General features: G+C 39.0%; 1 non-coding gene across 1 annotated transcript; it reads left to right on the top strand.

The window, feature by feature from the left end:
• The first annotated feature begins 15,233 nt into the window (after window positions 1–15,233).
• Window positions 15,234–15,307, top strand: TRNAE-UUC (transfer RNA glutamic acid (anticodon UUC)). The gene has a single exon. It is a non-coding gene; the product is annotated as a tRNA-Glu (tRNA).
• Window positions 15,308–15,535: the final 228 nt, after the last annotated feature.

Below are 15,535 nucleotides of genomic sequence, written 5' to 3'. Positions count from 1 at the left end.
TTACCATTTTGCATTAAAACACATCCCAACCCAGTACCTGATGCATCGGAGTAGACCACAAAACCACCATGACCTGAAGGTAAAGCCAACACTGGTGCGGTGGTAAGCTTCTTCTTTAAGATTTGGAAACTCTCCTCGCACTTATCCGTCCATTCGAACTTGATTCCTTTCCTCAGGAGCTTGGTCATGGGCATAGCAATCTGTGAAAAGTCCTGAATGAATCTTCTATAATAGCCTGCTAATCCTAGAAAACTCCTGATATCACTGATATTCTTCAGTTAACCCCAATTTAATACAGCTTCAACCTTAGCCGGGTCCACAGTGACTCCATCTCGCGATATAACATGACTCAAGAACATGACCTTCTCAAGCCAGAATTCGCACTTAGAGAATTTGGCGAATTGGTGTTCCTTGAGAGTCCCCAATACGATCCTCAAATGTTCACGATGTTGTTCTATACTTTCAGAGTATATAAGTATATCATCAATAAAAACAATCACAAAAGTATCCAAGTACGCTCTGAATAACCGATTCATCAAATCCATGAATGCGGCGGGAGCATTTGTCAGTCCGAATGGCATAACTACGAACTCGTAGTGACCGTACCTTGTCCTAAAGGCTGTCTTGGGAATATCCTCGTCCTTGATCCGAAGTTGGTGATACTCAGATCTAAGATCGATTTTTGAAAACACCTTAGCCTTTTGCAATTGATCGAATAAGTCTTCAATGCGAGGTAGGGGATACTTATTTTTTACTGTTGCCTGATTCAACATTTGATAGTCTATACACAACCTCATAGAACCATCTTTCTTCTTCACAAAGAGAACTGGTGCTCCCCATGGTGACATGCTCGGTCTAATGAAACCTTGTTCCATCAACTCTTGGAGTTGTTTCTTCAGCTCCCCCAACTCTACTGGAGCCATACGATAAGGCGCTTTCGAGATCGGTGTCGTCCCAGGCACCAACTCGATATGAAAATTCACCTCACGCTGTGGAGGTAGTCCAGGCAACTCATCCGGAAACACTTCTGGGAATTCACGAACCACTTCAAGTTCTTCTAATGGTGTGACCTTCGACTCGCAGGAGAATACATTTACTAGGAATGCTCGGCACCCCTGTCGCATATACTTCTGGACCTTTAATACCGATACAATTCGGCTCTTTACTGTAGGTCTAGAGAGTCGAAACTCAACCTTTGGCAATCCTGGTCGGGACAACACCACTTTCCCTTGGCGACAGAAAACGTTGGCATAATGTTCATATAACCAATCCATCCCCAATATGACATCATATTCAGTCATATCGAGCAAGATTAGGTCAGCAGGTAAGTTCTGCCCTTCAAGTACAATTATGACATCAGGGATGTAGTTTACACATATCGAATTATATCCTATCGGATTGTACACATAGAATTCATGTTTCAGAGATTCAGTAGGTGCACCAAGTAATTTTGCAAACTCTATAGATATGAACGAATGTGTAGCACCACAGTCAAATAGAACAAGTGCAGCACAACCATTGACAAACACCGTACCTTGTACCAGATTTCCTTTCTCCAACTTCTCCACAGTGGTGGCATATACTCGTCCAGGCACCCTCTTCTGTGCATTTTGTTGTGGTGTTTGCTGCTGCTGAGATGGTTGATGTTGTTGCCCTCCTCCAGCATTACGTTTCTGCATATCCGCCATCTTCTTGTGGCACTAACGGGCATAATGACCCATCTTTCCACAGTAGAGACATGCCCCGGTGTCTCTAGGGCAAGGTTGTCCGTAGTGGGACCGGTTGCACTTCTGGCACACCCGATTTTGTCCTTGTTGCTGCGGAGGACGATTTCCACCATTGTACTTCTGCTTCTTGTAAGGTGGCTGGTACTTCTTGCCCCCGTGATATTGTGGCGGACCGGCTCCCCGCTTCCCCGGTGTGTCCTTTTGACTCTTCCTTGATCGCTCCCATTCTTCATTCAGCATAGTAGCCACTTCAATGGCTTGTGCGAGAGTGGACGGCAGATTTATCATCACTCGTGGTCGTAATTCGTCCCTGAGTCCACGCACATACCTAGTTGCTCTGGCTTTATCATTTGCGAACAAATTTGGGCAATAACGCTCCAAGGTCCGAAATTTGGTAGTGTATTCTACCAAATTCATATGTCCTTGAGTAAGCTCCAAGAACTCCTGATGCTTCTGATCACGAGCGTACTGGGGGAAATATGTCTCTAAAAATGTCTGCTTGAAATCTTCCCATGGAATAGTATCCACTCCGGCAAAGTGGATGGTTCGGGTGGTGTCCCACCACTTCTGTGCATCTTCCGTCAAGCGGTAGGTGCCGAAGTCCGTTTGCTTATCATCGGGAACAGACAGAACCCGAAAAGCTCATTCTGTCTTGGCAATCCAACTCTCGGCTAGTTCAGGATCGGCCTTGCCTGAGAAGGTAGGCGGGTTTAACTTCAAGAACTTCTCATACGTGATTGTGCTCGTATTATGCCTTTCACTTATGGCTGTAGCTAACTCCGCCTGGTGGCGCATTTGGGTGTCCATGGTTTGAGCCAGATTACCAAGAGTTTCCATCACGAAACCCCTTTGGTCCTGCCATTCATTCGCCGTGCTCGAATTAGCTTGGGATCGACGATACATCTAATAATCATTTCAATACACACAGTTTTACTATCTTTGAATTGTAGTGTTTCAAAAATCATTACAGATATATATTTATACTTATATAGGAGAAACAATGTAATTATCATGACTGCTAAAGTAAAATAAATAAAATATACTCACAGAGCGATCTCAGGATGTGGCATGATCATGAACTTTGATTTATTGTTCCCAGGCTCTGATACCATAACTGTAACGCCCCAAAATTTTAACCCAGATTTTTCCAGGATTTTTTTTTCTTCTTTTTAAACCAACAAATGATTCTAGGGTTAAGCATTTCAGAACGATACAGGAAGGTAAAAGCAAACCACGCCATTTATTTTTTTTTATTTCAATAATAATAGAATCCAAATAGAGTTTGTCACATCATCAGTCTTAAAACAAAAATTTCAATCAAAAAGCAATTAGGACCGCTAGGGAACAAATAAATCCAGTCATGGTCAGCGCCTCATCCTGCTTCGCCCATGGACTACTCTGTGCCTGAAAATGATAAAAATTATAGGAATTAGACTACCACGTCTAAGTAGGAAAACTATAATTATTCTTGCAAGTAGATCATGTGTCAGGTGTGATGTGGGTGTTGTGTTGGAATTTCTGTCTAAACATAAACACATAGGGAATCCGATGCAATAGCAATAATAGACATATATCTGCATAGAAAGGTAGATTATGTAACAGTTATACTTAAGCAAAAAGCATTTTATGCAACTACAACAATTAAGCAAGGTATTAAGCAATTAAGGCAGAACTTACACTAACATGAATAACATCTATATAACATCCATAATATGAATTCAATTAACTAATGTATGCACAATTTAGGATGTTGTTTCATCATAAGTACCGAATATAAAGCATGATGAAAAAGTATGCAAATGTCTCTTTAATGACTCCACACAGTGATACCCAACTGTTCTAGCTGATGTTTATCTTTTCTTATCCCACGGGTACACACGGGCCAAGGCAACCATCACAGAAGAGAACGTTCGGGGGTATATTATTCAAGGTTGTTTTATTAACCCGAACATTCTAACTGTGACTGAAAATCCCAAGGGAGCGGCCAGTGACCGAGATAAACTCTCAAAGGCCAAAACCAAAACAGGATGCATCCCTAACTTCTGCAGAAGTTCATAGAACTACCACCTAGGACCAATTGGTAGTCTGGGTCCCCCAACTCCGAGGACTGGGGACCAACGAGTCACTTTAGCTCGAAACCAAAATTATGTCCTCGGAGTTTTGTACCACTTACCCTCTCCAAGGTAAACCTGAATCTGAGTGAGTAAATCCTTTCATTTAGTTAACCCTTCAGGGTGTAGGGGCATTTTCCCAAACCCCGATACTTTTTCTATAGTAGATTCCCAACCTTAGTCATTTTTTTCCAAGTGTATGAATCAACCCCATCATTTTCCATATTATTTTCATAAACTCACTCAGAGTGCTCCGGTGCATTTAAACCGTTCAAGCACAAAAATTAATATTGGATTTTCTTACCAATATAATTGAATCAATTCACGTACCTACATTAGGTACCTAACCCGTATCGCCCATTGAGCAGGGTTTCCCAAACAACCCCACCACTACTAGAAAGGGATAACATCGACTTACTTAATCATTTACCCATTTAGGTTACCACTATATTATTTCCTTTTTATTCACCATGCTCCACGGAAAAGAAATTCCCCTACTCGGAGTATGGGCAATATACAATGTCACTACCTAACATTTATTTGGTATGTCTTACTCATTTTCTACGTGAAGAGATCAAGGAATTATCTTAAGAATTCAAACTATCATTGGTGTACAACTGCTACTCTAAGGTAGAAATTGGAATGTAAGAGAACTTGCAGTTTTATGTGAAATCTAATAACAAAGACTGTAAGACCCATTCAGTTTATTTCAGTAATACAAACACAAGAAAGTTCGTGCACAAGAGAAGTGACAACTAGGTATTTTTCAGCTAGCATACTGAAATACTAAAATCCAACATACCAAAACATAACCTTTTTATGTGTATCACAATACAGGCCGAAAATAATAAAACTGTAAGCCCATTCCACCTATCTCAGTTATACATCACAGGAAATTCAAGGTACTAGATCACCCAATCATTACAAGAAATATATATATATATATATATTTTAATAATTAAGTGTAGTATAACATGTTGGGTTACGCAATAGACCAGTAAATCCAACTAGACACTGTTCAGCCATATTAATTTGAGTATCATTTAACATTACAGTTCACTAGATTACAACATGTACAATAACTATCGGTTCAGCCAATTACCGTACTAAGTATAAAACAGCATGTTGAGTTACACAAGAAACCAATAAATCCAACTAGACACTGTTCAGCCATATTAAATTAAGTATCATTTAACATTACAGTTCACTAGATTACAGCATGTACAATAGCTATCGGTTCAGCCAATTACCGTACTAAGTATAGCACAGCATGTTGAGTTACACAAGAAACCAATAAATCCAACTAGACACTGTTCAGCCATATTAAATTAAGTATCATTTAACATTTCAACTCATTAATTTCAGTATGTTGTATTATGCTGAACATAAAAAAAAAAAAAAAAGAACAACTAACAGCTAAACATTCCTCCATGGTGGGAACCAAGATAACTCGGTTGGACCCAAAAACAAAAGCAGCTATTTGTTAGGTTCTCCCACAAGTTAAATTAGTAAAATTAATAACCCTACACATATCCATACACACAGTAGTAAGACATTAATGCTACCCGTACAGAAACTATTAATTTAAGGCATGCTGTATTCATTATTCCAGTATACAAAATGATTGCAGCTATGATTCAACGCAATATCAGATCCTAATTTGACACAGTCATACACATTTTCATACTTGGAAGGATTGAAGAAAAGCCCACAGACCAAGGTCAAGAAGAACCTAGTTCAAACTAGGGTTTTTTGATAAAAAAAAAAGAGATAGATTTTTCCATCTAACTTTCGGTCAAAGTATCTAATCCGAGAATGAAGCAAAACACCCAATCGGTAAGAAAAACCCAGTTTCCCCCAATCTTCGATCTTATTGACTGTCCGGCAACCAAAACCCCCCTTAAATAAGTCATTTTGGGGTTTTGACAACCCACACCCCACTCAATCCATGATCGACCTGAAGAAAAATTAGAGAAACCCTACCATTTTTCGGTGAAGTTGTTGCGGCAGCTACGAGAGGGGTCGGTTGGCCTGGACAGCACCGCCACCAGAGAGGTCGGTTGCGTCTCCTGACACGGCTTCAAACAGCAGGCCCGAGCTCTGGGGAGGGGAATCCGAGGGTTAGAGAGAGAAGAGAGAGAAAGGGGATGGCGAGAGAGAGGAAAGAGGGTTCGGGGTCCCTCCTTTGTAGGTGGGTGGCCTCCCGAAAAGGAAGGAGCTCCTCCTCCTCCCGGCGGCTGCGGTGTGCTCCCCCACCTCCCATCTCCTTATGTGTTAGGGTTCGGCTGAACCCTAACACCCGATATCTCAGGGGAGAGGGTTTTCCCCTCTAAATTTTTTTTTATCGGGCAACCCATATCGGGTACCCCCCTTATTAACCCCTCTTTTAATTTAACAGGGTGTGGGTCGGGTCCGGGTCCGACCCACGACCTGCGATGCCAGATCCGATTGCGGTTTGGATCCGGGTCGCATGAATAGCAGTGGATCCACTTGAGTCCAACAATGGTTTTAAAAAATTTATTATTATTACTTATTTATTTATATTGTATTACTAAAATACTCAATTATGCACATTTTTCTTTTGGATCCAATAACGGATCCCAGGCCCAAATCCACACAATTCTTTAAGTTTTAGTGTAAAATTTGTGGTTGTTACAGCTATGATGCTGACCATGGTCTTTTTCGTCTTAATGTAACTCCTTCTACAAGTAATGCAATGAATATTTCTGGTTATATTGATTGTGCATTTAATATAGATGCATATTTATGACATTTAAGGTTAGGGCATGTAAATGTCAATAAAATGAAAAGGATAATTCGCATGGGTTTATTACCTTTCCTTCAAAATGTAGAATTTGAAAAATGTGAACCATGCATATCAGAGAAAATGACAAGAAAACCCTTTCCTAAGGGAAGTAGGTCATGTAATTTGTTAGTTTTGGTACACACAGATATTTGTGGATCTTTAACCGTAGAAACACATGAAAGAAAATTATATTTCATCATATTTATAGATGATTACTCTAGGTATGGATACATATACCTAATTTCTAAGAAACCAAAAGCTCTAGAAAAGTTTAAGGCATACAAACATGAAGTTGAAGGATTATTAGGGAGAAAAATCCAGGTTATCAGATCAGATAGAGGAGGTGAATATAACTCTAATGAGTTTAAGACCTTTTGCACTGATCATAATATAACTCCTTATACAACGATGCCTTATACGCCACAATAGAATATTGTAGAAGAATGAAGAAATAGAACTTTAATGGATATGTCAAGATGCATGTTAGCCCATGCAAATCTTCCCAAGAAATTCTAGGGAGAAGCAATTTGTACTGCCATGTATATCCTGAATAAGGTTCCTTTTAAAACTGTAAAGCTTACTCCACATGAATTATGGACTGGTAGGAAGTCAGACTTGAGTCATTTACGAAAGTGGGGGTCACCTGATCATGTATTAATTCCTAGTCAAATGAGAGACAAGTTAGATAGTAAAACTATCAAATGCATCTTCATGGGATACCCAAAGGGATCAAAGGGATATCATCTATATAATCCTGAAAAAAGATTTATAGAGAGTAGAGATGTATAATTCTTGGAAACTCAAGAAAGCATTTTCGATCTTGACGATAATGATATGTTTCTGGATATCATAAGTGATCCTGAGATACCCATTCAAGATCTAGAGCATAACGATCCAGTTGTGAATAATGAACAAACCTCACAACCAATAACTGGACAGAAAAGAACAAGAACTCCTCCATCGTATTTGAATGATTATTATATATTCTTGGGAGAGGAATTATGTTATTCCATGGATTTGGATGAAACTCTTGATAACTTGAGTTTTGAAGATGTGATTGCTTCTAATGAGTCTGAACTCTGAAAGGAAGTCATGAAAGATCAGTTGGACTCTATAGAAAAGAATGAAGTTTGGGAACTAGCTACCTTGCCTAATGGATATAGGACAATTGGTAGCAAATGGGTTCTCATGAAGAAACTCAAGGCAAATGAATCTATTGATAGATTCAAGGCTAGATTAGTAGCAAAAGGCTATACTCAACGAGAAGGGATTGATTATGAAGAAACTTACTGATGCAATGCTATGGTGGACTCGGTACACACCGATCTAGGATCCAAACAGATCCGAATGCACGCGAAAGTTGAAATGATACAGAGTCCGAATAGAACTCTGGAAAACAAATTTTCGGGATCTGTGAGCTCTGTTTCGACAGAGGAAATCCAAATAAAAGTTGTGTGCAATTTTCACAGCTTTCGAACGAATCCAAAAACATCAGATTCAGAGCAGGAACGACCGCTCCACGGACGTGACACTGGGACTGCTAAACAAGTCATACACAGATTATCGAAATTTAGGGGTAGACTGTTTGAAGGGAGTTTTGACCCTTCAAGCGTTGGAGTTTGGACAAACTCACAACTGACAAAATGAAGGTCAGATTCAGAGCTTTCCAGAACATTAAAGATCATAATTTCTTGATGTTTCTAAAATCCTCTACAAATTTTTGAATATCCAAAATGATATAGAAATATTATTGTAGGAATAAAAATTCAAATATTGGATAATAGTAGAAATTGATATTTTTGGAATACAACGACAATGAATCAGCAAAATCTTTAAACATGAAAGTTGTAGGTTACAATCTTAGCTTTTCACAGAATCAAAAATTTTTAAATTTCATGTAGAGAATCTTCAGATAACGGCAAAATACCGAATACTACTAGGAGTATTCTGAACCAAATTAATCACAGTGGGTTATAGTCAGTCTGAGACTTTGACAACAATTTTTAGGGCTTTAAACGATCGAATAATAAAATAGTCTCAAATACAAAGTTGGAGACAATCTCCTTAGCTTTTCAGGAAGCTAAAGAACGTCTAAATCAGATCAGTATCGAGACCAATATGACCATTTTTTTAAGGTATTGATGACGAACAAAGACATCGATTTTACGAAATTTGTTGAAATAATGAGTTTTGAATCACACTGAATATTTTGGGAATTAACTTGATTGAGCAACCTATTTTTTAACATAAAAATGATCTAATCATGCATTCAAAATATTCAATGAACTAGTCACACTTTCAACAAGATGAAACGATTAACATAAGTTTCATATGATCAAAGTAAACAAACAAAATGAAGAACCCACGATTATTCGGTTTGAAGTTGGAATGGTCGTCGTTGGGAAGCAACCGACGCCACAACAAATGAGCCACGAATGGAGGTGCCAAAATCTCAACCACCACGAACAAGTTTATATCAGCCTCAACGAATGAAACCACCCACGAGTTCCACTTCCACACTCACAGGGTGATACACGGTTCCACCTTCTCTAAGCAACCTTTCACCAAACATCCACACTCAAAAGCTTTTCTCAAGTACCAACCATACCAAAAACTTGATTTTTCTCACTCTAGCACCAATCACACAACCAAAAATGAAAATGAAGAAGCCCCCCAACCCCTTGGTCGACCTCCCCTAATTAAGGGCTTGGTGCTTGGGAAGGGCCACATTAAAGAGGCAATGGGCCTTCCCAAGTCTTGCCCCAAAAACGATGTTGACTAGGCTATTTTTAGCCAATGGAAAATAAATGGTCCAACAGCCATATTTTTGACTTTGGACTGGTCAACACATATTTGAATGAGGTCTAAAATGGACCACACCAATATGGCGCCACCTACGACCCCTCCTTAAAAGCGGGTCTGGATCTGGATCTGGATCGTGCAACAAAATAGACCCTGCACCAAAACACATTAGAGAAGCAAATTTATGAAAAATAAAAATCTAACCATATTCCCCACACACCCTCTAGTACCACAAAAAGATCCTACAGGGCACTAGAACTATCTGAATCCGTAGAATCTGGCTCCTAAAAAAAATAAAAACAAAAAAATAAAAGCATGTTTGACGTGATTCCTCACATGTCAAAATAGAATCAAAATAATCCAAATGCAATCTCTAAGAAAGATGCAAAATATCTCAAAAATTGAAATATGATAATCCAAATGGGTCTGGGTTGGCAGAGATCCAATTGGACCCTGATAGTCCTGCACGATTGGATTTGCCTCGAATCGCATCTTGGATTGGATCTTTGGAATTGAATTTGGATCCAATGTCTTCAAAGATTGGATCTTCAGGATGCTCTACATCATTCCCCCCCTGGGTCGAAAGGCTTTGTCCTCGGAGCCTGTATATGCTCAAGCATCACTCTATAATCCCTACACAAGTTCAAAATGTAATCAACGTAGACATTGTTTAAGGTAAATAGAAGAGAAGTAAACAGGGTAAGAGATTCAATATTGGAATGACAAAAATATTTGATGCAATGCAATGCAATATGCTCTATAAAATGTAATTCAGACAAATACAAAGCAGAACAATGAAATTGAATCTCAAAAGCATCTAAGACATTATATTTAATGACCTTACCTTGCATCAACGCTCTGCAGATAATACCACAATTTGGGTCAGAATCAGATATCAATTGACTATATAGCATGTGATTCAAAATGGCAAATTTTGCGCTATTAGTTTAAAAATCACATGATAAATCACAAGCAACACAAAGTAACAACATACCAAATGTACTATCAGGATTTATCAAAGAGACAAAATCAACATCATCTACTAAACCCTAGTGGTCATAAACAAGATTTGGAGTTTTAATGCCAACTAGACCTATTACATAATGACTAAAATAAGACTCTAAATTCAATTCCGCAGAAGGAGTTTCAACATCTAAGCGCTCATTGACACACATGTCTTGTTGATTCTTATCAATAAAATCCACCTTTTTGACAGTTGACTCGACAATGGATATACTAATGAGACTTGTCGGAACAATGTCGACAATCATGTCAGACGCAACGCGGGTGTAAACCGTAACACCCTTGGGTTCACTACGAGAGTTTTCAAAAATATTGGATTCATTGACAAGGATGTCCACAGACTCGCTAAGACTTGGATTGAGCTTCTCAATTTCGACATTCGCCTCAACAATAGCGGTATTAATGACAAGTGTGAAGTCATCGATGACATCCTCACACGCAAACGCTTCTTCATTTTTGATGTCTTCATCAACATCGTCATAGAGTGGATTATCAAAGATGAAGTTGTTCTCGAACCAGCTTGGACAACCTCCAGTATTCTCCATGAATAAAGGATTATCACAAATGATGTGAGACAACTCTTCATGATCTTCTACGTCAGAAAGTGAAGAAAGGTCAGACAATTCATCGGACTCTCTAACAAGGATGGGTCTTGCATTCATCTCTTGAAAGACTGGATCAGAAATGAACACACTCATAGAAACATCCTCAATTTCAGGTGAGGTTTCCTTCTTGATTTCTTCATCGAATATCGGTCCACCAACCAGTATGAAACTGAGAGAGAGAGAGAGAGAGTAGCTAACTTATGCTCACTAATATTCTGTCTGGCCTGGAGAAATACTCGTGGGTGGATTTTAGAAGGACAAGGTTGATCAGATGAAGTTGTTAACAATGTGTCCACACATGACACTTTTGGTTTTTAGTGTGATTCATTATACAATTTGTTGCTACATCAGAAGAGTAATGCTATTTCACATTCTTAAGATGCTTTATCTATTCTACTAATGACTGAAAAATAAAGCACATTTCCTAAGAAACCTCTCCTCCTTTTGCTAACATGGCAAAAACTGGCTTTAATATCATTCTTTTACGCATCTACTTTTTTTCTCATTCTTCCCTGTTTGACTGAAGAAAATAAAAGGCTAAACTACAAGTTAGTTTGCATTCCTCAATACCATATTTCATGACCTCGCTCAATTCTTTTGTTGATCTCTTCCTTCCCAAGTGCCATTTAATTTTATAAAAATGAGAATTTATGCAGCGAGGTTTCACATCCATGCAGACATGCTCAAGGCATCTCAAATGGTTCAACTTTTTATTTTTATTGAGGCTATCCACTCTCATAAATACACCATAGCCATGTGTCTTTCATCTTCTCATCACATCTTGGCCATATAATAGAGCATATTCAATAGTTACATTATCATACCAACACCTAGCTCTGTAATAAAAGAACATAAATGACACTTCACTTAACAATCATGAGAAATGATGGGAGGGGGTCCTTTCATCTCCATACTGGAAGATCACAACTTAAAAACCCCAGGAGAAATATATTGGCAGCAATTTATTGATATCATCCTCACCTCTATTTTTATCTCTCCAATAATATTTATTTTGAGAAAAGAGGTAAAAAAACAAGAGGGAAAAAAATTAAAGCACTGAATATATCAGTAGACTTCTAATGACTACTTGAACTGGTTGTCAGGACCTCCCATGTAACACTAATGCTTCTCTTGGAAATAAGGTTCACAAGTCACTGTATTTGTTACTTGAAGATAGACCCACAGTTTCCTAATATTCCTTGAGGAAGAGTTATTTACCGAAGTCACTAAATCAATTGATAATATCTAGTACAAATGAGAACAGTGGCAAAAGCAAGCTAGGCCACGTGATCGAAACTTCCCCTCGTCCTGAAAAAGCCAGTCCTACTTACGAGACATCTTTGTGTGCACTGCAGATCCATCAAAAGAACCGCCATTGCTCGTCATCAACACTGTGTTGTCTCTCATGGCCTATGACTACCCGCCGGAGAAGCTGAGCGTCTACCTATTTGACGATGGCGGATCAGACTTGACACTGTATGCTCTCCTGGAGGCCTCTGTTTTCTCCAAGCAATGGCTTCCCTTTTGCAAGAAGTTTAAGACAGAGCTGAGGTCCCCAACTGCCTTTTTCTCCATGGAATCTCAGCTGCTCTCCTCTTTTGATGAGTGGCAGGCTGTGAAGGTCTCTCTCTCTCTCTCTCAAACGCACACAGGTGCAACAACGTTTCACAAAAGATGTGAGGCCCTGCTGATCACGCAACACTTGTCCAGTGCTGTCTGTGGACTCCACTAGATTTAGGTATATGCAAGGCCCATTAACACGTTTATTGCAGTATCATTGTGGTACTGGATCAAACCCCACTGGCGTACAAGTGTGTTCATAGCTTTTAGAGGTGGGCCACATAAGTCAAAGTGGTTGTGCGGCCCATAGTGACAAAAGTTTTTATCGGTAATTTCTTGTTTTTAAAAAAGTCGCTAGAAATTGAAAAAAATCCATAAATCAACCATCTGGTTTTGGGTCATACTCACACAGAGTGGATCAGGCTCAACCAGATGATGCTTGAATATCGAGACTATGAAAGAGGTGATGAGGATGACAAACTTAGGCCTCAGGTGACTGCTATGGATTGCACTGAGAAGGATTATTCAGTGGTCATAATTCGCTGTAAGGATCGACCAAAGCTTCTTTTTGATACAGTGTGCACTTTGATATATATGCAATATTTGGTTTTTTACTCTACTCCACCTCTCTTTCTCTTGTTGTGGTCGTGTGGTGTGTGCAGTAGGGGGTGACCCCTCTTCACTCGGATCCCACGAGCAACAGAACATGGCAACATCCTTCGGCTAGCCATTCACCATTGGCCGATCACTGTCCTCCAGTGCACCAACGCCAATGACTTTCAAAATATAAAAAAATTAGAGGAAGCCAATTGTAAAAGTATGTGTTTAGAGTAACTATTTGATTTTTTTTATTATTAATATATTTCAGTTTTTCTATTAGTTTATCTTTTGTTCATTAGATTAATACTTTAATTTATTGACTTTATGCTTCATTTTGAGTGGTTGAACTTTTGCTAACTATTTATAAAATATTTATGATATTCTTTATAGATTTTTTGAAAGATTAACTAATTAATTGGGTATTTATTTGTAGAACGTTTGTGTTTGTCCTTTTCTCACATCTTGCTGAATGCATTTTAAAATCAAAACTTGAGCTTGGCCACATTGCATTATCCATGAAAGATATATATTTTTTATCTTTATATCAAATAAAACTAAATTTTAAAGTATACATGCATGTTATTATATGGTACTATGCAATTCTTCAATAATTTTCTTTATTACTGAAAATATGTGCCTACCCTAATTTAAGTTCTTAGCTCCACCATTACCCCAAACCACTCATTTTTGTTATTTTTTAAGTGATCACATAAAATGCAGCCCCAGCTGCATATCATGCATCACCCACACGGCCCCCCACCCATATTGGCATTTCTCAAGCTGGGTGTCGTCTTCATCTTGAGAAATGTTGAGATGGGTGGCTGTCAGCGGCGCTGAATATGCAATGTTGAGATGGGTGACTTTCAAAATTTCATGGGGGACACTCCACCAAGATATGTGTCCATGTGGCATAACACCAAGCCATTTTCAAATTGAGTCACTGTCAAATAGGGCTGCAAATGGATTGGATATCCTACCGATCGGATATGTATCTGATCCGAGTTCAATATGTTTTTTCCTGGATATGGATCATTTAAGTAAGATCCAAGTGTACACTAAAATTACTTTAGGATTGGGGTTGAATTCAGATCAGCATTTTAAGTCGGATCTAGAATTGATCCGACTCAAGACCCGACCCAATTATTTTTTTTTACATGTAAATAGCTTGTTTTGTTCAATTTTTTTTTTCGGGTCTAGTATTATGACATGTATTTTGGCTTACCTCCTCGGATCTGATTCAGATTTCGATCTTTTATTTACATTTTGGATTGTAAATATCCTGCCCGAGTCTGATCCGTTTGCACCCCTACTGATTTTGGGACTTGACCCACTTTATTCTTAGGCTTGCGAGTCCATGGCATAGATTAAATGGGACACGATCAGGTTCATGAACTCCAGTGTTTTCTGAAGCTCAGATGTGGTTGCGCCATTAGTTGGAATATTGTTGTTCATGAACTTGGTCATATTTCAAAACGATACCAAACACACCCTTGGCCTTGAAATGGGTTCCCGAGACCATGCAGGCTTGAAACTTGTAGTCTTTCTAACGAGTTTGAGTCAACTATTAAAGTATGATTGTTGATCCATGGGTACAGATCATGTAAGAATATGAGCTAATTAACAAACACAATTCAAAATTCCTTGGTCATAGTCTCACATGGTATGCCTGGAAGTGGGGTCTGGATCCGCTCTGTCCATTAGGACCATATGGGGATTGGGGGTGAGTACGATCTGCCAAGAAGTGGGGTATAAGAACAATAATTCTTAGATTGCAAGTGGCAGATGTGCTTGAATAATTCTACTAGCTAAAAGGTCAGGTCTGTTAAACGGGTTTTTTTGGCGAGATCCATTGGGAATGAGCCCGAAATTTCCATGGTGATAAAGTAATAGGCCAGGTGTGCACCTACCAAATACCAATGGCACGCGACCGCACTTCCCCGTTCTCTTTAGCCCCTCCAAATGTGTTTTAATAAATTTTGCTAGCATCACATATCAACAATCCGTTGTCGTCTAGTCCGGTTAGGATATCTGGCTTTCACCCAAGCGACCCGGGTTCAAATCCCGGCAACGGAACGCTTTCTTTTTTTTTTTTTTTCTTCTCTACTTCGTACTTTTCATCAATTTGCCTTGACACTTTTTTTTTTTTGGAAAGACCCAACGGAAACCCTTGCCCCCATCACAACCACACATTGGCTCGCCTCTGGTCAATAAAACCCTTTTTCTTTTTTACAGAGAAAGCTGAGGTTAGGCAGACCCCTGCCAGTTATACAACTAATACTATTGGGATTCAAACTTGCAACG

This window comes from Nuphar pumila, chromosome 15 (assembly GCF_984573655.1).
Source record: "Nuphar pumila chromosome 15, dmNupPumi1.hap1.1, whole genome shotgun sequence".
Classification (NCBI taxonomy): Eukaryota; Viridiplantae; Streptophyta; class Magnoliopsida; order Nymphaeales; family Nymphaeaceae; genus Nuphar; species Nuphar pumila.
This window is presented reverse-complemented; position numbering and strand designations above follow the sequence as displayed.